The sequence below is a fragment of the Anser anser genome (assembly GCF_964211835.1).
Source record: "Anser anser genome assembly, chromosome: 12".
In the NCBI taxonomy this organism is placed as follows: Eukaryota; Metazoa; Chordata; class Aves; order Anseriformes; family Anatidae; genus Anser; species Anser anser.
This window is the reverse complement of record NC_139733.1, coordinates 8,345,054-8,363,293: the sequence shown is the minus strand read 5'-3', so window position 1 is coordinate 8,363,293 and position 18,240 is coordinate 8,345,054. Positions and strand designations below refer to the sequence as shown.

The 18,240-nt window shown below is 63.1% G+C and overlaps 1 long non-coding RNA gene across 1 annotated transcript; it reads right to left on the bottom strand.

Annotated features, from left to right (window-relative positions):
- Positions 1-543: 543 nt before the first annotated feature.
- LOC310880099 lies at positions 544-15,551 on the bottom strand. The gene is made up of 2 exons (XR_014571374.1): positions 4,599-15,551; positions 544-4,428 (listed from the first exon to the last, which is right to left on the bottom strand). It is a non-coding gene; the product is annotated as an uncharacterized lncRNA (long non-coding RNA).
- Positions 15,552-18,240: the final 2,689 nt, after the last annotated feature.

Below are 18,240 nucleotides of genomic sequence, written 5' to 3'. Positions count from 1 at the left end.
TGGACCCTAAAATTCAGGCCTCGTCTCCTAACATGAGGATTTGGGAATTTGAAAGCAGGGGTGTTCCTGTCAAATAAGACTTTGACATCTAAGAAGGCCACGTTGCATCTTACAATAAAATTCTGGATCCTAAAAACAGGGCATTGTGCCCTAAAAATGGCAGCCTGGTCCATAAGATAGTGGGTGTAAGCAAGAAAAAGCCAGTAAAAAGGAGGGTTTATCCTTTCAAACAAGGCTTTGGAGCCCAAGGAAGAGGCTTTCTGCCCTAATATGTGACGCTGTGGCCTAAAAAGAATGCTTTGGACCCTAAAAATGAGAGCCTAGGTCCAAAAACGGAGGGTGTAGGTGATAAAAAGATGACTTTCGGTCCCAAGTATAGGCTCTCTTGCCCTGAAAATGTCCTGAAAGCTGGGTGCTTAAGGACAAGGCTGTGGTCTATAAAGAGGAGCCTTGGTGCCATACCTGTATGCTTTTCAGGTGCAAAGAAAAGGTGATAAAAAGGTTTTGGATCCACAAAAGGTGCTCTTAGCCCTGAAGTGAAGGGGTTACAGGGTGAAAATGAGACATTTGGCCCTAAAAATGAGGCTTTGATTCCTCAGAAAGGGTCTTTTCTGTGTGCCCGGAGCATCCCAAAGGCCCTGCTGGCAGCTGGTCACAGGTTTGCTGGCTCAAATGGGGCCTCGTGGGGCTGAAGAGCTGCTGGGGGAAACTGCTCTCGGCCGCTCTGGTTCAGAAGAGCTGGCCTCTGGAGGGAACCCACTTCGAGACTCTGTCCCCAGTGCTACAGCGCCTGGCTGTCGTCGTGCAGCCTGGCAGCATCCCAAAAGGACGCTCGCTGCTGGCCAGAGTCAGAGGGGGCAGATCCTTCCTCCGGGCACATGGTGAAATGGAGAAAGGCAGCACTCCAGCACGCCCCTGCTGTCACACTGTGGTGGTTTTCCTCAGGCGGGCAGCCGAGTTCCACCACGGCCGCTCTCTCACTCCCCCTCCTCAAAGAGGAAGGGGGAGAAAATATGACACAAAGAGCTCGAGGTTTGAGATAAGGATGATTTAATTAAAGGGAAAAGGGAGCGGGGAAAAAATAAAAAGGAAAAGGAAAAGAAAAAAAATAAAAAAGAAAAAAAGGACGAAAAAGAAGAAAAAAAAAGAAAAAAGGGAAAGACCACGCGAAAGGACAGAGAGAGGGAAAAGCAGCGAGGCCACCAGGCGTGGGGCGTGTGCGGAGAGCTCCGCTCCAGGGAGGGCTGCACAGTGCCCCCGGGGCTGGGGAGGCACAGCCGTCGTGTAGATGAGGATGCTGATGGCCAGCTCTGATGGCAAGGAGGAGGACACTTTCCGCGCTGAGGGCGGTGCGGCCCTGGGGCGGGTGGCCCAGCGGAGCTGCGGCTGTCCCATCCCTGGCAGTGTCCCAGGCCTAAGCGGGGGTCTCAGGTCTGAGCGGGGGTCTTAGACCAGGCTCGCTGCTGGAGAGGCGACGGCTGAAGCCCTGTTGTTCATGGGGTTCGTGAGCTGGTTCGGGCGTGCCACCAGCACGTAGAAGGACGGAGAAGTGGAGGGAGTGTGCCCGGGGAGCGGGGCTGCGCCGCAGGCAGGAGGAGATGCCGGGAGCTTTCCAGCACGCTCAGCTGCCTGCCGGGGAAGAGCGTCGCCTCCTCCACGCCTTCTGCAGCCTGGAGCACAGCTGCCGAAAGCTGAACCGCGAGCGTGGCCTTGCTGCTTGCAGGATCAGCAGTGTCTGAAGTGCCAGCGAAGAGACCGACTCGCAGGGGTCTTGCCTCAAGCCGTGAAGGACTGAGAGAACAGAGAAGGAGAGGCGAGCTGACGGCCCTGTACCCGCAGAGCGCCCGGCCCCCCGCAGACGTCGCCCCCAGCTCTCCGCCCAGCCAGGAGGGAGCAGGGGACAGGCGCGTCACCTGGCGGCTGCCCTGCGATCCCCCTCCCCGGCTCACCTTCGCAGATGTACTGGCTCTTGTTCTCGCGCTGATCCACCGGGTGCCTCCCCACGAGCCCTGGGGACACACGGCCTGTCAGCGCCCCCGGCTGCTCCCCGGGGCGCAGCACGAAGGCACAGGGACGGGGGGCCCCAGGCTCGCGGCTCACCAATGAACCTCACAGCCTCCCGCCGCAGGGGCTCCTGCAGGCTCTGCAGGTAGGGCAGGCTCTGGCCCAGGTACTCCTCTGCTCCGCTCCTCCTCCTGGCCAGCTGGAGAGGGAAGGGCGCGGGGTCAGCGCAGGGCGGCCCCGTCCCTGGCCCCATCCCCGTCCCCGTCCCCGGGTGCAGAACTGCGCGTACCAGGCACTCGCCGATCTTACACGTCTGCACCGTCTCGGCCAGGTGCGCCAGCTGCCTCCAGCGCAGGAACCGCGCGACACCAAGGAGGGCTTCGCGGGAGGCCTGCAGAACAGCTGAGATGGCACCAGAGCCTGGGCAGAAGACCCTGCCCCCCCCCGCAGCCCCTCCGCAGGGAGGGTGCCTCAGTGGAGACTGACGCTGCCAGCAGCTGCAGCACCCCTGGTGCTCGGGGGCCCCCGAGGCAGTCAGCGTCGCCCTCCCCAGAGGAGCAAAACGCCCACCTCGGCCACGCTCTCGTCCTGGTCGTGCAGGTGGAAGGACAGCGGGACAAGGCTCCTGCACACCTCCTTCTGCATCTTCTTCTTTTCGCTGCCCTCCACAAAGCCCAGCGTGTCGAGGAGGAGGCGAATAGAGAGAACCCGCACTGCGCTTGACTCCTGGGGAGGAGGAGAGGGGGACATCAGTCCCGGTGGCTCCAAGCCCTCCGCAAGCAGGGCCAGCACGACCGACAAAGCGGGGGCAAAGTCTCCGAGCCAAGAGGCAGAGGGCACACCTTGAGGACGGCCCCCAAAAGTGAGCAAGCTGTGGCCTGCCGAAAGTCTGCCCAAGGGCACGCAGCGCCCAGGGCTGGGAACCGGGCAGGGAGAGCCCACAGTGGGGTGTCACAGGGACGCAGGCATGGGGACGCAGCCTTACGTCGTCAAAGAGTGATGGGAGCTTGCCGGCCAGCTCCAGAGCCGTGAGGCTGAGCGTCCTCCCCTCCAGGAGCCGCAGCATGGTGCTGAGCACGGGCAGAGCGACAGTGCGGGTGTCGCTGTCTGCACCCTGCAGCTGCTCTGTGATGCTCGGCAGCAGGACGAGTGTTTGCCTTGCCTGTGTGAAAAAAACACCTTCCTTTGGGTAAAGCAAGGACTGCCCCCTGGGCGAAAACACTCTCCGATCCCAGCCGTCCCGTCCCGCTGGCTTCTCCCCATGGGACAGCGTGGTGCTGGCAGGCAGGGCTGCCCGGCACAGCCCCAAAGAAAGAGAGCCGGAGGCGCGGGGATGGACGCACAGCGCCGGCCCCCTGCCGCCCCTTCCCCGCTGCCTGGAAAGGTGCCGAGCCACGACAGCCCGGGGCCAGCCCAGCCCAAGCCGCTGCACTCGTGGTGTTGCCGGCTGCCCCTGCTCACCGTGTCCGGCCTCTGGGTGAGCCCCAGGATCGCCCTGAGCACCAGGCTCTGCATGCCCAGGCACTGGCTCCGCAGGTAGGTGGCAAAGAGGCTCACGACGCAGTCCAGCTCGTTGCCGAGGTCTGTGCACTCCAGCATCTGAAAAAGCCGTGGTGGGTGGTGCTGGATCCGCCCCTCCTCTTGGGGCAAGGATGCCAGGGCAGGGCAGCAGGGCTTGCGCCGAGCCCCCGCAGCCCCACGCTCGCTGCTCCTGCTGCCCCTGCTCACCTCGCTGAGGAAGACCATGGCCACCAGCTCCCAGGAGGAGTCCTCCGTGCTGAGCAGCTCGGCCAGCAGGCGGATGATGGTGGCGCGCAGGCTTCCGGGCAACTCCTTCATTTCCCTGGCAGGGAAAACGGCAAGCAGGCGCCGTCAGCCCCGAGCCGGGCGGGCACAGCTCTCCTGGCTTTGCACCGCTCTCGCCACCACCCCAGCGGCCACGGGCACCCATGCTGTGGCAGCACTTTCTCCAAGACCCAGGGACCCCCCCCCAGGAAGGGGATGGTGCCGACAAGGGGCTCTCACCTGGCCACCACCTGCACGCCCCAGAGGTGGCTCTCGGCGCTGAGAAGCGCGGCCCAGCCGCCCTGCGCCTCGATGGCCAGCACCTGGCTCCCCAGGCCCACGCTGCGGAGCAGCGCTTTCAGGGACTGCACCGTGGACCTGCGGGCAGAGAAGGGCCCGGGTCACGCCGGGAGCCCCAGCCCTGGGTTCCTCTGAGCAGCAGGGGACGGGGATGTGGCACCTGATGGGAGTGAGCAGGTCCTGCCGGTGCTTCTTGCGGAAGACCTGCACCTCCTGCAGCGTCAGCTCCGTGGTGAAGGACGCTTGGACGAGGAGGGCCAGGAAGAGCTGGGGGAAGATGGCCTTCGCCTCCTCCAGGCAGCTGGGCAGCAGGAGGATCTCGTGGAGGGGCCTTGCTGCCTGCAGAAAGCACCCAGAGGCGTGGGCAGGGAGGGACAGAGGAGGGTGGAGACACCCAGGCTGGCCCCGTGGGCGCGCCCGGGTACCCCAGGGTGCGGATAAGGCTGGGAGGGGTCAGGGGAGGGGAGCGGGGCCCCTGTCCATCGGAGATGGGCAAGCGAGGAACTCACGGCCAGGGCCAGGATGCGCGGGTGGTCCTTGATGGAGGTGGATGTCTTGCACCCAGACTGGTTCATGAGGACGCGGAGCAGCTCCCGCAGCACCCTCTCTGTGGCTGGGGGCTCAGACACCATCGCCCTCCACATGGTGACGGCGACGCTGCGGGACCCCCGGGCTGTCAGCAGGGCCTCCCCCGGCCCGGCTGCTGTCCTCGCTGGTGGTGGTGGGGGGGGGTGGATGAGACGCGCTGGGCCCCGTACCTGGTGCAGGTCGGCGAGCACTGCAGCAGGCTGGCAACCGTCTCCCTGGGGTGCTTGCTGGCCAGCGCCAGCAGGGCCCTGTCCAGGCTCTGAAGGGCCAGCGCGGCTCTGACGGACGGCAGGGTTCTGTAGATGGCCCACACGATGTTCAGCACCTGGAGGTGGGACACGGGTGAGACGGGGCCGGCACCAGAGCAGGAACAGAGCCCCGAGGGCTGGAGCCGTGGCCGGGCCGCTGGCGGGTACCCACCTGTCCCGAATGGAAGTCGGTCTCTGCCGCCAGCACGTCCACCATGTGGGCAGCCAGCTTGGTGCTGTAGAGGCTCGGGGCTCTCATGCTCTCGACGGCGGCGAGGAAGACGCCCAACCGTTCAGAGGGCTGCAGGTACTTCATAAACGTCTGTGGGAGGAAGGACAAGACGTCAGTCACCCCGAGGGCTGCGATGGCCCCGCTCAGCCCTGCTGCTCCCAGCGCCCCAGGAGAGCTGGGAGCAGGGGCTGGGCCGGGCGACGGCTGGGGTGCGGCCGCGTGCGGGCCCCGTGGGGACCGGGCTTTGTCGGGGACAGCGCCGGTCCTCTTCCTGACGTCGCAGGGCCGGGGTCTCCTCCGGGGCTCAGGGCTGGCGCTTCTCACCATGAAGATTCTGCTGGTGTTGCCGTCTTCTGAGAGCCGTAAGGACAGCCGAGCTCGCCAGCGCTCCCGGAGCTGCGGCGGCTCGGCATCCTGGTCCCAGAGCCTTGTTCCTGGAGAAAAGCGGACACAGTGTCAGCGGGGGGGCCTGGGGACCTGGCAGTGGCAGCCAGGGGCTCGGGCACAAGCCTCCCTGGCAGGAAGGGGGCATGCCAGAGCAGAGCTGGGGGCAGCGCTTCCAGGGAGGGCCCGGGCTCTCGCGCTCAGGGCAGGGGGAACGGCTCGTCAGCCCGCGGAAAGGCAGCCGGGCTCGCTCGGTCGGGTCTCTCCTGCTGAGGAGAGAGGCGCAGGCGGCCTGGTGCTGGCCTGGCTGTGCCGGCGTGCCCGTGTCTGGAGGGACCCAGCCCGACGCGGCTCCTCTCACTTCTTTGCTGCCCGATGAAGATGTAGAGGTGGCGCACAGCCTCCGCTGCCTCGTGCCTGGTCCCCTCGTTCTTGGAAGTGCAGCACAGGAGGAGGCTCCCCACCAGCCTCCCCAGCATGGAGAAGCGGTGCTTCTCGGGGTGGTGATGCCTCACCACTGTGGCTCCTGCAAAGCAGGAGCTGACCTGGGGAGAGAGGCAGCGCGGGACCGCGGCTGAGCGGGGCGGCGGGGCCCCAGCCCCAGCCCCGGCTCTGCGCAAGCCTGGAGATGGGGAGAGCCGCGGCCGCGGAGCGAGGACGGGGGCGCCGGGGCTGCCTGCACCAGGGGCTCCCTACCTGGGGCAAGGAGCAGGTGTTGATGAAGGCGGCCAGCCTGGCGATCCGCGCCATGGCCCTCTCCTCCACGGCCTCTGGCTGCCGCTGGGTGAAGGGCAGCAGGAGCTGGGGAGAGAAAAGCTGCTGGTGTGCCCGCAGCACGGGGCACTGGTCCTTCCAGCTGTCCCCCTGCTGCGGTGGCCAGGCGGGTGGCCATGCCCCTGTCCTGCTGAAGCCCCCGCTCCCTTCCCGTTGCTCCCCAGACATCCCTCCAGCCTCGCAAGGGCCAGCTGTGGGCCAGCCCCCGCCTTGGGGACCCCTGCCTGCACCAGGCGTTGCGGCAGAGAACTGACCGCGTGCGTGAAGCCCAGCCTTTGCCAAAGCCAGACCTTCAAGATGTTCTGCAGCTCCAGGAGGCCGGAGGCGCCGGCGCTGCCCACCAGCACCTGCAGCAGGCTGTCCAGGGCTTCCATGGTCTGCAAGGAGGACAGGGGTTGGGGCACCCGAACAGGGAGCAGTGGTGTCCCAAGCGCCCAGCCCGTGCATACCTTGAAGTAGAGAGACGTGTCCGTGTCTCTCGTGTCCTCGTGGCCAGGGAGGTGGAAGACGCTGCAGAGGCAGGCGCGCAGGAGGCCGTTCGTCCTGTCCTGCGGCAGCAGCCCCGCTCTGCTGCAAGGGGAGGAGGGGAGAGGTGTGGAACGCCCCCTGTGCGGCACCCTGTGCCCCACTCGGGGCCCCTGGCCGGGACCGGGGCCACCGTGGCGGCCAAGCCCGCGCTGGCCCAGGTACCTCATGGCGGCGATGGCGAGCATGGCTTTCTGCCGCACTGCCGTGTCCAGGCGATCGGTGGGCTCCTCCTGCAGCAGCGCCTGGAGGGCACAGCGCGAGGGCACAGGGCAGTGTCCCCCGGCCAGCGAGCGGCTACAGGGGCTGGCCTGCAGGGCTGCCCCATCCCAGCGCCCCCACCAGAGCCACCTCCCGGCTCCTGGGGCTCCCCGGCGGCCCCCGCAGCCCTGCAGCGGGAAGGGCCGTGCCCAGCACCCAGCCAGAGGGTGCTCTCCGCGGGGCAGGGCGTCCCCTCACCTTGATTCTCTGCGCCACCTCCAGCTGGCAGAAATACACCGCGTCCCAGGTGGTGTGGTCCGCGACGGCGGCTTTGCAGGCGTCGCAGACGGAGGCCAGAAACCTCAGCTTCTGTGCCTCTCGCTGAGCCGCGGAGGGGAGAGACAAGCGAGCGGGTCAGGGGAGCCCAGCAGTCTCCCTGCGGGCACAGCCGGGGCAGGGGCTGCCCGGAGGAGGCCAGCAGCCGCAGCACAAAGGGCGAGCGGTACCTTGGGTCTGCGGCTGCAGCAAGCGCGGATGAAGCTCAGGGCGTCCTCTTCCTCCTGCCGCGGCGCGGCCGAGGCAGAAGGGCCCACGCCTGAGCCAGAGGGCGCCTGCAGTGGCTGCACCTCACTCTCCTCATAGGGCTGCGGCCGGGGCCTGGAGGCCGGGGAGGCCCCAGCCTCCTCCAGCCAGGCCGCTCGCGGGGAGCAGGGGGGGATCCCCGACATCCTGCAGGGAGTGCCCAGGAGTGAATGTGGCTCCCGCTCCTGTCGCGGGGTAGGGATGCCACAGAGTGCCACCGCTGCCGCCAGCCCCAGGCCCCCACCCAGGCCCCCTCCTCTTGCCCTCGGGCGGGCGGCCCCAGAGCCCCGCGGGGGTCCTGTCCCCAGGGGCCTGCAGACGCCATCCCCTGCACTGGAGGGAGGTCCCCCTGCCCGGGGCTGCCCCCAGCCCCACTGCCGAACCAGGCCCCTTGGGGCCGGCCCCGCTGCGCAGCCCTGGCAGCGCTGACCCACCTGCTCCTCAGCCCTGGCTCCTGCGCTGGGTTTCTGTGGCAAGGTGCCCGCGGTTTGTGCCTTTGCTTCGCACCTGGAGCACCGGAAAGCACTCCAAGCAGTCGCAGCTGCACGGAACCAGGTCCGTTGTGTCCGTTGGGACGGGACCCGCCCCAGAGGCCCTGCTCCCGGATCCGGAGACGCTCCCTGGGCCCTGGCGTGGGAATACTAAAATTATAATAAAATTGTGGGCCCTAAAAATAGGGATTTGTTCCTTGAGAATGGCAGCCTGCTCCTTAAGATTGACTTGTAAGCAAGAAAAAGCTACTAAAAAGGAGGGTTTATCCTCTCAAACAGGGCTTTCGAGCCCAAGGAAGAGGCTTTCTGCCCTAATATGTGACGCTGGGGCCTAAAAATGACAGGGCAGCGTGGCCCGCCCTCCTCTGTCTGGATCAAAAAATGATGCTTTGTTCCCTCCAGATGGGTGTTTGGACCTGAAAAGGAGGCTTTGGACCCTAAAATTCAGGCCTCGTCTCCTAGCATGAGGATTTGGGAATATGAAAAGAAGGGGTGTTCCTCTCAGATAAGGCCTCGCCATCTAAAAGGCCGCTTTGCACCTTCCAATGAAAGTGTGGACCCTAAAACTAGGGCATTGTGCCCTAAAAATGGCAGCCTGGTCCATATGAGTGTGGCTGTAAGCAAGAAAAAGCTAGCTTTGGATCCAGAAGCGGGTGTGAGGGCCCTGACCAAAAGCACTTGGTGACTTAAAAGAAGCACCCTGGTCCTGAAAATCGAGGATTTAGGCAATCAGAAGAAGGGTTTGGATCCCAAGTGGAGGTTCCGGAGCCTGAAAATAGGGGATTGGAGCCTAAGAAGAACACAGTGGGTCCTAATAATGACGCTTGTACCGGTGAAAGACCCGAGGGTGGTCGGGGGTAAAGGGTGAGGGCAGTGAAGGGGAGCTTGTACCTCCAAGTCAGGCTTTGGAGCTGAAACCTGGGCCTTTGGACTCTGCAGCTCAGGGTCTGGATCCTGAAGTGATGCTTTGTTCCTTCGAAATGGATGTCTGGACCCGAAAAGGAGGCTTTGGACCCAAAAATTCAGGCCTCGTCTCCTAGCATGAGGATTTGGGAATTTGAAAGCAGGGGTGTTCCCCTCTAATAGGGCCAGACCGTCTAAGAAAGCCGCTTTGCACCTTCCAATGAAAGTGTGGACCGTAAAACTAGGGCATTGTGCCCTAAAAATGGCAGCCTGGTCCATATGAGTGTGGCTGTAAGCAAGAAAAAGCCAGTAAAAAGGAGGGTTTTTCCTTTCAAACAAGGCTTTTGAGCCCAAGAAGAGGCTTTTGCCTTAGCATGTTACACTGGGGCGTAAAAATGAAAGACAGTGTGGCCTGCCCTCTTCTTTCTGGATCCTGAAGTGATGCTTTGTTCCTTCGGAATGGGTGTTTGGACCCGCAAAGGAGGCTTTGGACCCTAAAATTCAGGCCTCGTCTCCTAGCATGAGGATTTGGGAATTTGAAAGCAGAGAAGTTCCTGTCAAATAAGACTTTGACATCCAAGAAGGCCGCGTTGAATCTTATAATAAAATTATGGACCCTACAAATAGGGATTTGTTCCTTGAAAATGGCAGCCTGGTCCGTAAGATAGATTTGTAAGCAAGAAAAAGGCAGTAAAAAGGAGGGTTTATCCTTTCAATCAAGGCTTTGGAGCCCAAGGAAGAGGCTTTCTGCTCTAATATGTGACGCTGAGGCCTAAAAAGAATGCTTTGGGCCCTAAAAATGAGAGCCTGGGTCCAAAACTGGAGGGTGTAGGTGATAAAAAGTTGGCTTTGGATCCCAAGTATAGGCTCTCTTGCCCTGAAAATGTCCTGAAAGCTGGGTGCTTAAGGACAAGGCTGTGGTCTGTAAAGAGGAGCCTTGGTGCCATACCTGTATGCTTTTCAGGTGCAAAGAAAAGGTGATAAAAAGGTTTTGGATCCACAAAAGATGCTCTTAGCCCTGAAGTGAAGGGGTTACGGGGTGAAAATGAGACATTTGGCCCTAAAAATGAGGCTTTGATTCCTCAGAAAGGGTCTTTTCTGTGTGCCCGGAGCATCCCAAAGGCCCTGCTGGCAGCTGGTCACAGGTTTGCTGGCTCAAATGGGGCCTCGTGGGGCTGAAGAGCTGCTGGGGGAAACTGCTCTCGGCCGCTCTGGTTCAGAAGAGCTGGCCTCTGGAGGGAACCCACTTCGAGACTCTGTCCCCAGTGCTACAGCGCCTGGCTGTCGTCGTGCAGCCTGGCAGCATCCCAAAAGGACGCTCGCTGCTGGCCAGAGTCAGAGGGGGCAGATCCTTCCTCCGGGCACATGGTGGGCATTTGCCAAACCCTGCTGGCAACCTCCAGCCCCAAATGCCCTCGGCACACAGAGCTGGGGCTGTGCTGGGAAGGCAGGCAGCGATGAGCCCGCCCAAGGACAGGGACACCCCAGCACTATTTGGGTCTGTAGGGGCCAGGCTCAGCCTGGTTTGGTGCTTCAGTCACAAGCTGGGTGCTGATGTCAGTCGGGAAGGGGCTGTGTCAGGGATGGTGCCCTGTCAGTGTCCCAGGCCGGGCTGGACGGAGTTGCAAGCCCCCTGGGGCCGGGGCAGCTGTCCCTGCCTGCGGCAGGGGGTGGCCAGGTGCCCTCTGAGGGTCCCTTCCAAGCTGGCAGTGCCGGGGGCAGCGACGGCACAGCAGCGCTCTCCCCAGCACCCCGTCTGCACACGCTTGCTCTGCTTGCCCTGCGCCCCGAGCGCCGATGCCACGCGGCCCCAGCCCCATGCATGCAGCCCCTGTGCCAGCAGGGCGCGGCCATGAGGTCACAGCGCCGCGCTGTGACGCTGTGCCAGGCCACGGGCACCTCTCTGCGCCGGCCCCAACGGGCGGCACTCACGCGGCGGTGGCAGCATGGGGCGGATGTGGGGGGCTGCGGCCCCCACCCGCCTCCTCCTCCTCCTCCTCGTGCTGGCAGGCCTGTGTGCCCGGGATGCCTGGGCTATGCCAAGGCGAGCGCTGGCAGCAGGTGGGTGCCAGCGCCGGGGGCAGCGGCAGGGCCGTAGCCGGGCGAGTCGCCGGAGGGGCTGGGGGCTGAAGCCTGGGCTGAGCCCCCCCGGGGCCCCTGTGAGCCGAGCCACGCGCCGCGCTGCCCCGGGTCCGGCCTTCCCGTACGTTTGTCCGCCTGGCCCTCGAGGGGTGCTGCGCGTGGCCTTCAGCCTGCGTCCCGAAAGCTGGCGGGGGCCGGCCGGGAGGTCCCTGAGCCCCGCCGCAGCCTCAGGAGTCTCGCCCCGTGCCTGGGTCCCGCACCATGCCCCGGCCCCTCCGTCACTGCAGGGTGCTCAGGGGCACAGCGGGCAACGGGAATGTGTCTTCTCTCTGGTTGCTTCCAGGTGACGATGCGCGCGGCAGCGCTTACCCAGCTCCTCAGCTGGATCCTGGAGTGGAGCTTCAGGGGCATCCCAGCGGTAAGTTGTCACCGTCCCTTGCCTCGAAAGAAGCAGCATTTGCTTTGTGATCACTGGTCCACGTGCGACTGGAGATCCCCTGAAGGCCTTCCGAGGGGTTGTCCGCTCACTGGGGGGGCTTCCCGAGGGCAGAACTGGTTGCAGCACGCAGTGGAAGCCCTCCTCACCTGTCCTGGACCCCCTTTGTGCCCGCAGGCCGTGCTGTTCCAGCTGCCCCGTGGAATCCTGCTCCTGAGACTGGGTGGCACCCCACAGGTACGTCGATGTCGATCTTCATTTCCTTGGGGTTTGTTAGTGGCTTTCTGCGCTAGCTGAGCAGTGCTGCAGCCTCTCCCTGGCCAGTGGGCTCTTCTCCACAAGAAGCGGGGATGATTGTTTTTCCCCCATGCTTTAGCGTGGGCTTCCCGTGCGTCTGTTAGGAATGTCCTGGTAAGGAAGCACCGGCAGGCCTCTGTGCATTTGTCCGCCCGGCCCCGGAGGGGTGCCGCACGTGGCCTGCAGGCAGAGTTTTGAAAGCTGCCGGCACCAGCCAGGAGGTCCCCAGGCCCTGCTGCAGCCTCGGGAATCTTGCCCTGCTCCTGGGCCCTGTGCCGTGCCCCGGCCCCTCCGTCACTGCAGGGCACTGGGGAAGAAGGAGGTCACAGCGCGCAGTGGGAACGTTTTTGCTCTGTGCCCGTAGGTGATGGCTACGTGACGTCTGAGCATGGTCCTGTCCCCGTGCCCCAGGGCGATCCCACAAGTAAGTCACTGGGAGGAGTGAGCATTTACCGCTTTGGTTGCTGTCCGCGTGAAATGGACCTTCAGCCTTCCTTGGCCTCAGACATGCAGGAGAGCAGAGAGGGAAGGGGTCAGGCTCGGTGACACGCCTGGGGCGCTTTGCCTTGCCAGGCTGTCTTTGCCAGCCGCTCCGCCCCCGTGCTGCAGAGCCAGCGGGCACGTTGGGGTTGAGTTTAGAGCCTGGGGTGAGCTCTGGGGAGGCCCTTCTCTGGGCAGCTGCACGCATGGTTAGTTTTGTCCCAGCACGGTGGCACTGCAGGCCCCTGGTGACTGTTTGCAAGAGGCTCCGGGGCGGGAGGGAGAGCCGAGGGCCATGCAGCAGTCCCCTGTTGGAACTGCATTCACTGCTGTGCGATGGGAAGAAGCATCCTGCCCCGTTTGGTGGGAGCTGCTCTGCTCTGTGTTTGTTTGCAGGCGTGGCTGTAGGCGATGGCTATCCAGCTTCCCCGCTGGGTCCCGGCGCCGAGCTGCAGGGAGGTCACACGGGTAGGGCCTTTTAGTTGCGTTGAGAGCTGCCGGCTCCAAGCCCAAACGTCAGCCCGGTGTCTCTGGTGTGCTCACTCTGCACCTTCGGAGCCTGCTTTTCAGTGCTTTATTCACACGGAATTTAACGTCCTCCTTTCTGCTTAGGTCCTCGAAGAGCGATGCGTCAAGCTAAAAGAGGCAAAAGTTCCCAGAGGACCTCGGAAATCCTGAAGGAAATCCTGAAGGAACTGGAGGGAGCACAGGGTGGGTGTGTTGCACGTGGAAGCCTGAGGGGCTGGGTACAGCCCCGGACACGCCGTAGCCTGCACGGCAGGAAGGCCCCAGTCGGAGCCTCGCGGTGATCTCCCGGGGTGATCGGTTGGTTGGACTAGCGACTAGGAGCACCCCCAAAAGCCTAGGCTTTGTTGCAAAGCCACCTGTGTGCATGTTGAGAAGCATCGCCTCCTGAAGATAGCCCGTTCCTGCTGAGGAACGGTCGCTCCCCATCCAACTGTGCCGCTTTCTTTCTAAAGGGGCGGACGGAGAGGCTGTGAAGCAGGAGGCGTTTCCGAGGGGAAACACGCTGCCAGGCTCTGAGGGAGCGACAGAGGCAGCGCAAGCGACCGTCCCGCCAGGTAACTGCCGTCCGCTGGCACGGTTAGCACAGAGCAGGTGCTGCCAAAGGAGCCTGGAACCGCTCTGGAGGAGGGCTGTGGTCTCTGGCGTGCGGAGCTCAGCGCCAGCAGTGTGCCAGACAGAGATGCTCGCGGGCCTCCGTGCCTGTGGTTAGGGATTGCCTGCCTCCCACCGCAGCCAGTTCCCAGGGGCTTCGGCACTTTTCCCTTGGGGGAAAGAGGCATCTGAAGCGCCTTCAGCAGGTGACTGACGGGGCCCGTGACCCTTAATGGAGCGTACCTCCCGCAGCACCTGAGTCCCGCAGCTTGCCAAAGTCCCCAGGGGCCCAAAGCAGCACCGCAGCACCGAGTGGGACCCCTCCTGCGACCTGCGGCCCAGGGGGCTGCACGGACTCGCAGATGGGGCACGGGCCCAGAGGGAGCCTCTCCGTCCTTCTGCATCCTCTGTGCCTAAGCCGCGCTGAGGCTTTCCCTTTCTCTGATTCTTGGCAGTGCTCTCGGAGCCCGGAGAAGCCCGCCACACCGGGGTGTTTCAGTTTTTTCGAGAGAATCCAGGTACTGAGCAGGCCGTAAGCGGGAGCCGCGTGCTGGGAGCTGGGAGCATGGCGGCGGTGCCTTCTGCTGAAAGCAAGGCAGCTTCTTCACTGAGAGGCTGGCAGCGGGAGAGCAGACATCTCGGCACTGCCAGAGCTCCCGCAGGCTGCCCAGCAGCGCAAGCACGCGCTAAGGCCCCGAGCTGTTCCTCCAGGTGCGGCTGGCGAGAGGACCGCGAGTGCCTCGGACGGTGCCGCCGTGCGCAAGCACTGCCTCGTGAGCACGGCGGCAATCTTGGGCTCCCTGCTCTTCGTCATGCTTCTGTGCTGCGGGGTCATCCGGCTGCGCAGGAGAAGACAGCAGTGAGTGGCCGTCTCTTGCCCCAGCTCCCCGTCGGCCGGCTGCCGCTGGCCTTGCAGCACCGCCGGTGAGGTGCTGCGGCGCGGCCGCCGGGTGCTGCCCAGCCTCCTCTCTCCGCAGGCGCCTCTCCGCAGCCTCGGAAGCCCGGGCACCGAGACGGGCCCAGCGCCAGCGGCCGCCACCCGTGCCCGGACGAGTACAGCGCACCCGCCCGCCCCCGGCCAGCTGGCTGCAGCGCGACCAGCCCAGCACCCTCCAGCCCCCGCAGCCGCCATGGACACCACCCCCCCGTCCCCCACCACCCCCCCGTCCCCCACCACCGTCCCGGCCCTCCTACGAGGGCTGGGGGCGGCCCCCCCGGCGTGCGGGGCAGCGGGGGGGTGAGGACTGGCAGCCGTCCGGCAGCTTTGCCGAGCGGCATGCCTTCTCAGAATAAAGCTCTGCACCCGAGTCGCCAGTGTCCGGGCCGTGCTTCGCCTCGCGCTAACTGCCCAGAGCAGCGAGAAGCTACAAGCAACCTGCGGACACCTTTCCGCCCGCTCCAGCCTCTTCTGCCGCCTGCCCCGAGCTCTGCGGGGGAACGGGCTCAGTCCCGAATGCTCCTTCCCGGCCGCTCTCTTGCCCTGCTCCAGCATGCGGTCCCTCCCATGCCATTGCAGGCCTTCCCAAAGTGGTCCTGCGTGGGCTGCCCACGGGCTGCAGGACTTGCAGAGCTGCTGCAGCATGGGTCCGTGCCATGGGGTCCATCCTTCAGGAGCACACTGCTGCAGCGGGGGTCCCGCACAGGTGGCAGCTCCTGCCCTCCTGCTACCAAACCCTTGCCATGAAAGATGAATACAAGGGCGGCCAGGGCGTCAAGGTGACATCAAAGACACCTCCTGCGTCGCCCTCGTTGATGGGCTGTAGGTGGAGAAGCTGCAGCAAAGCGGGACCCATGGCCTCACCGGCTCCAAGGCTGGACCCCATAGCTCTGCTCTTCAGACCGATGACATCTTCCCCATTCCCAGTCCAGAAAAAGTCCCGAGGTGCGGACTCTGCGAGACCAGGAAAGGGGAGGCACCGCGATAAACAGGCTTTTCCCAGTGCTGGCGGCCTTGGGGACACCAGACAATTCCAGACAGGAGCTGGGGCTCTCTTCCGAGCAGCTGCGAACGAGGCTGTCCCTTTTCAGATCCGCTTCCTTACCCAGCGGCAGAACAGAGGCAGAACCTCTTCTGCGAGGTTTTCTGCTTCTTTCGCACTGTTTGGCTGGCTGTTCTTTGTCTCCTTGTCCTGGCCAGCCTGTTGTGCGGCACCCCGTGGGCTGGTGACACAGCTCTCTGTCTCCTCAGGCTTTTCCTTAGAGCATCAACAAGTCCTGAGCCCTGCTGGTTGGATGGGTACGTTCAGCCCTGCAGCGAGGTCTGCCACACAGGGAAATTTCTGAGCAGCAGCCCCCAAACTAGGTGCTGGATCCCCAGTCACAGAAAAAGGGTATAGCTTTTCCTATCTTTCGAGCTTTGTCTCCCTTATGCGGGGGTCTTGGTCCAGGCTCGCTGCTGGAGAGGCGACGGCTGAAGCCCTGTTGTTCATGGGGTTCGTGAGCTGGTCCGGGCATGCCACCAGCACGTAGAAGGACGGAGAAGAGCCCAGGGCCCTGCTGTGCCCCGCAGCGCTGCTTCAAAGGTGGTGTCCTTGCTGGTGTTCCAGCTGTGCGGCTGCAGGATCTCCTCCAGCCCCAGCTCCCACTTCCCGCAGAGCTCCGGGGGCCTGAGCAGCGCTACGGGCAAGTCCCAGCTGGTGTTCTGGGGGCAGGTTCTGGCATGGCTGGGCAGCGTGATGTGGAAAGCCCTGTCTGCCATTCTTCTTCTGCCCTGCTCGGCAGCCAGGCCCTGGATGGCTGGCAGCTGGGAGGCTTCTGCCCAGCTGGGAAATTCCTTCCTATAGAGTGTCTGCAGCTTCGCACCTCACCCCCCTGAAAAAAAAAAAATAAAATAAAATAAAATAAAATTTAATCCCAAAGCCCTGATACTTCACAACCTGGTTTGCCTGGAGCCGTGCTTGGATAACAAGGCTAGCACCTTGGCGACGTACTCAGCGCCATCGTGTCTGGAAAACTTCCCTATCCACCAAGCCCGCCAAGCACTGCGCAGCCACCTCTGCCACAAGCACCTTGTTTCTCACACACACCTCTCCACGTATGTGGACGTCCATAAATAAAGGAGTGCGGAGCTACACTACATCTCTTGCATGTATTTTGGGGTAAAAGTCTCACGGCAACTGCCAGTTGTAGGAGGCTCACTTACCTGGGCCTGAAAGAGGTCAGTGCTCCAGCAGTGTTTCCAGGACCTGTGGTCTGTCCCCACCACCAGGCTCTCCTCCATCCGTTGCGTGTGGCCAGTTCCAGTGCGCCTCCGCTGGCTGCACTGCGCTGTGGAGGGTGCCTTGAGAATGAGCCTTTGTACCCCAAACTGAGGGTTTGGGTCCCAAAGAGAAGGCTCTGGGCACTAAAAAAGAGGCTTTGGGCTCTCAGGATGAGCCTTTGGACCCTGAAATTCAGGCCTCGTCTCCTAGCATGAGGATTTGGGAATTTGAAAGCAGGGGTGTTCCCCTCTAATAGGGCCTGACCGTCTGAGAAGGCCGCTTTGCACCTTCCAATGAAAGTGTGGCCCCTAAAACTGGGGCATTGTGCCCTAAAAATGGCAGCCTGGTCCATATGAGTGTGGCTGTAAACAAGAAAAAGCCAGTAAAAAGGAGGGTTTATCCTTTCAAACAAGGCTTTCGAGCCCAAGGAAGAGGCTTTCTGCTCTATTATGTGACGCTGAGGCCTAAAAAGAATGCTTTGGGCCCTAAAAATGAGAGCCTGGGTCCAAAACTGGAGGGTGTAGGTGATAAAAAGTTGGCTTTGGATCCCAAGTATAGGCTCTCTTGCCCTGAAAATGTCCTGAAAGCTGGGTGCTTAAGGACAAGGCTGTGGTCTGTAAAGAGGAGCCTTGGTGCCATACCTGTATGCTTTTCAGGTGCAAAGAAAAGGTGATAAAAAGGTTTTGGATCCACAAAAGATGCTCTTAGCCCTGAAGTGAAGGGGTTACGGGGTGAAAATGAGACATTTGGCCCTAAAAATGAGGCTTTGATTCCTCAGAAAGGGTCTTTTCTGTGTGCCCGGAGCATCCCAAAGGCCCTGCTGGCAGCTGGTCACAGGTTTGCTGGCTCAAATGGGGCCTCGTGGGGCTGAAGAGCTGCTGGGGGAAACTGCTCTCGGCCGCTCTGGTTCAGAAGAGCTGGCCTCTGGAGGGAACCCACTTCGAGACTCTGTCCCCAGTGCTACAGCGCCTGGCTGTCGTCGTGCAGCCTGGCAGCATCCCAAAAGGACGCTCGCTGCTGGCCAGAGTCAGAGGGGGCAGATCCTTCCTCCGGGCACATGGTGGGCATTTGCCAAACCCTGCTGGCAACCTCCAGCCCCAAATGCCCTCGGCACACAGAGCTGGGGCTGTGCTGGGAAGGCAGGCAGCGATGAGCCCGCCCAAGGACAGGGACACCCCAGCACTATTTGGGTCTGTAGGGGCCAGGCTCAGCCTGGTTTGGTGCTTCAGTCACAAGCTGGGTGCTGATGTCAGTCGGGAAGGGGCTGTGTCAGGGATGGTGCCCTGTCAGTGTCCCAGGCCGGGCTGGACGGAGTTGCAAGCCCCCTGGGGCCGGGGCAGCTGTCCCTGCCTGCGGCAGGGGGTGGCCAGGTGCCCTCTGAGGGTCCCTTCCAAGCCGGCAGTGCCGGGGGCAGCGACGGCACAGCAGCGCTCTCCCCAGCACCCCGTCTGCACACGCTTGCTCTGCTTGCCCTGCGCCCCGAGCGCCGATGCCACGCGGCCCCAGCCCCATGCATGCAGCCCCTGTGCCAGCAGGGCGCGGCCATGAGGTCACAGCGCCGCGCTGTGACGCTGTGCCAGGCCACGGGCACCTCTCTGCGCCGGCCCCA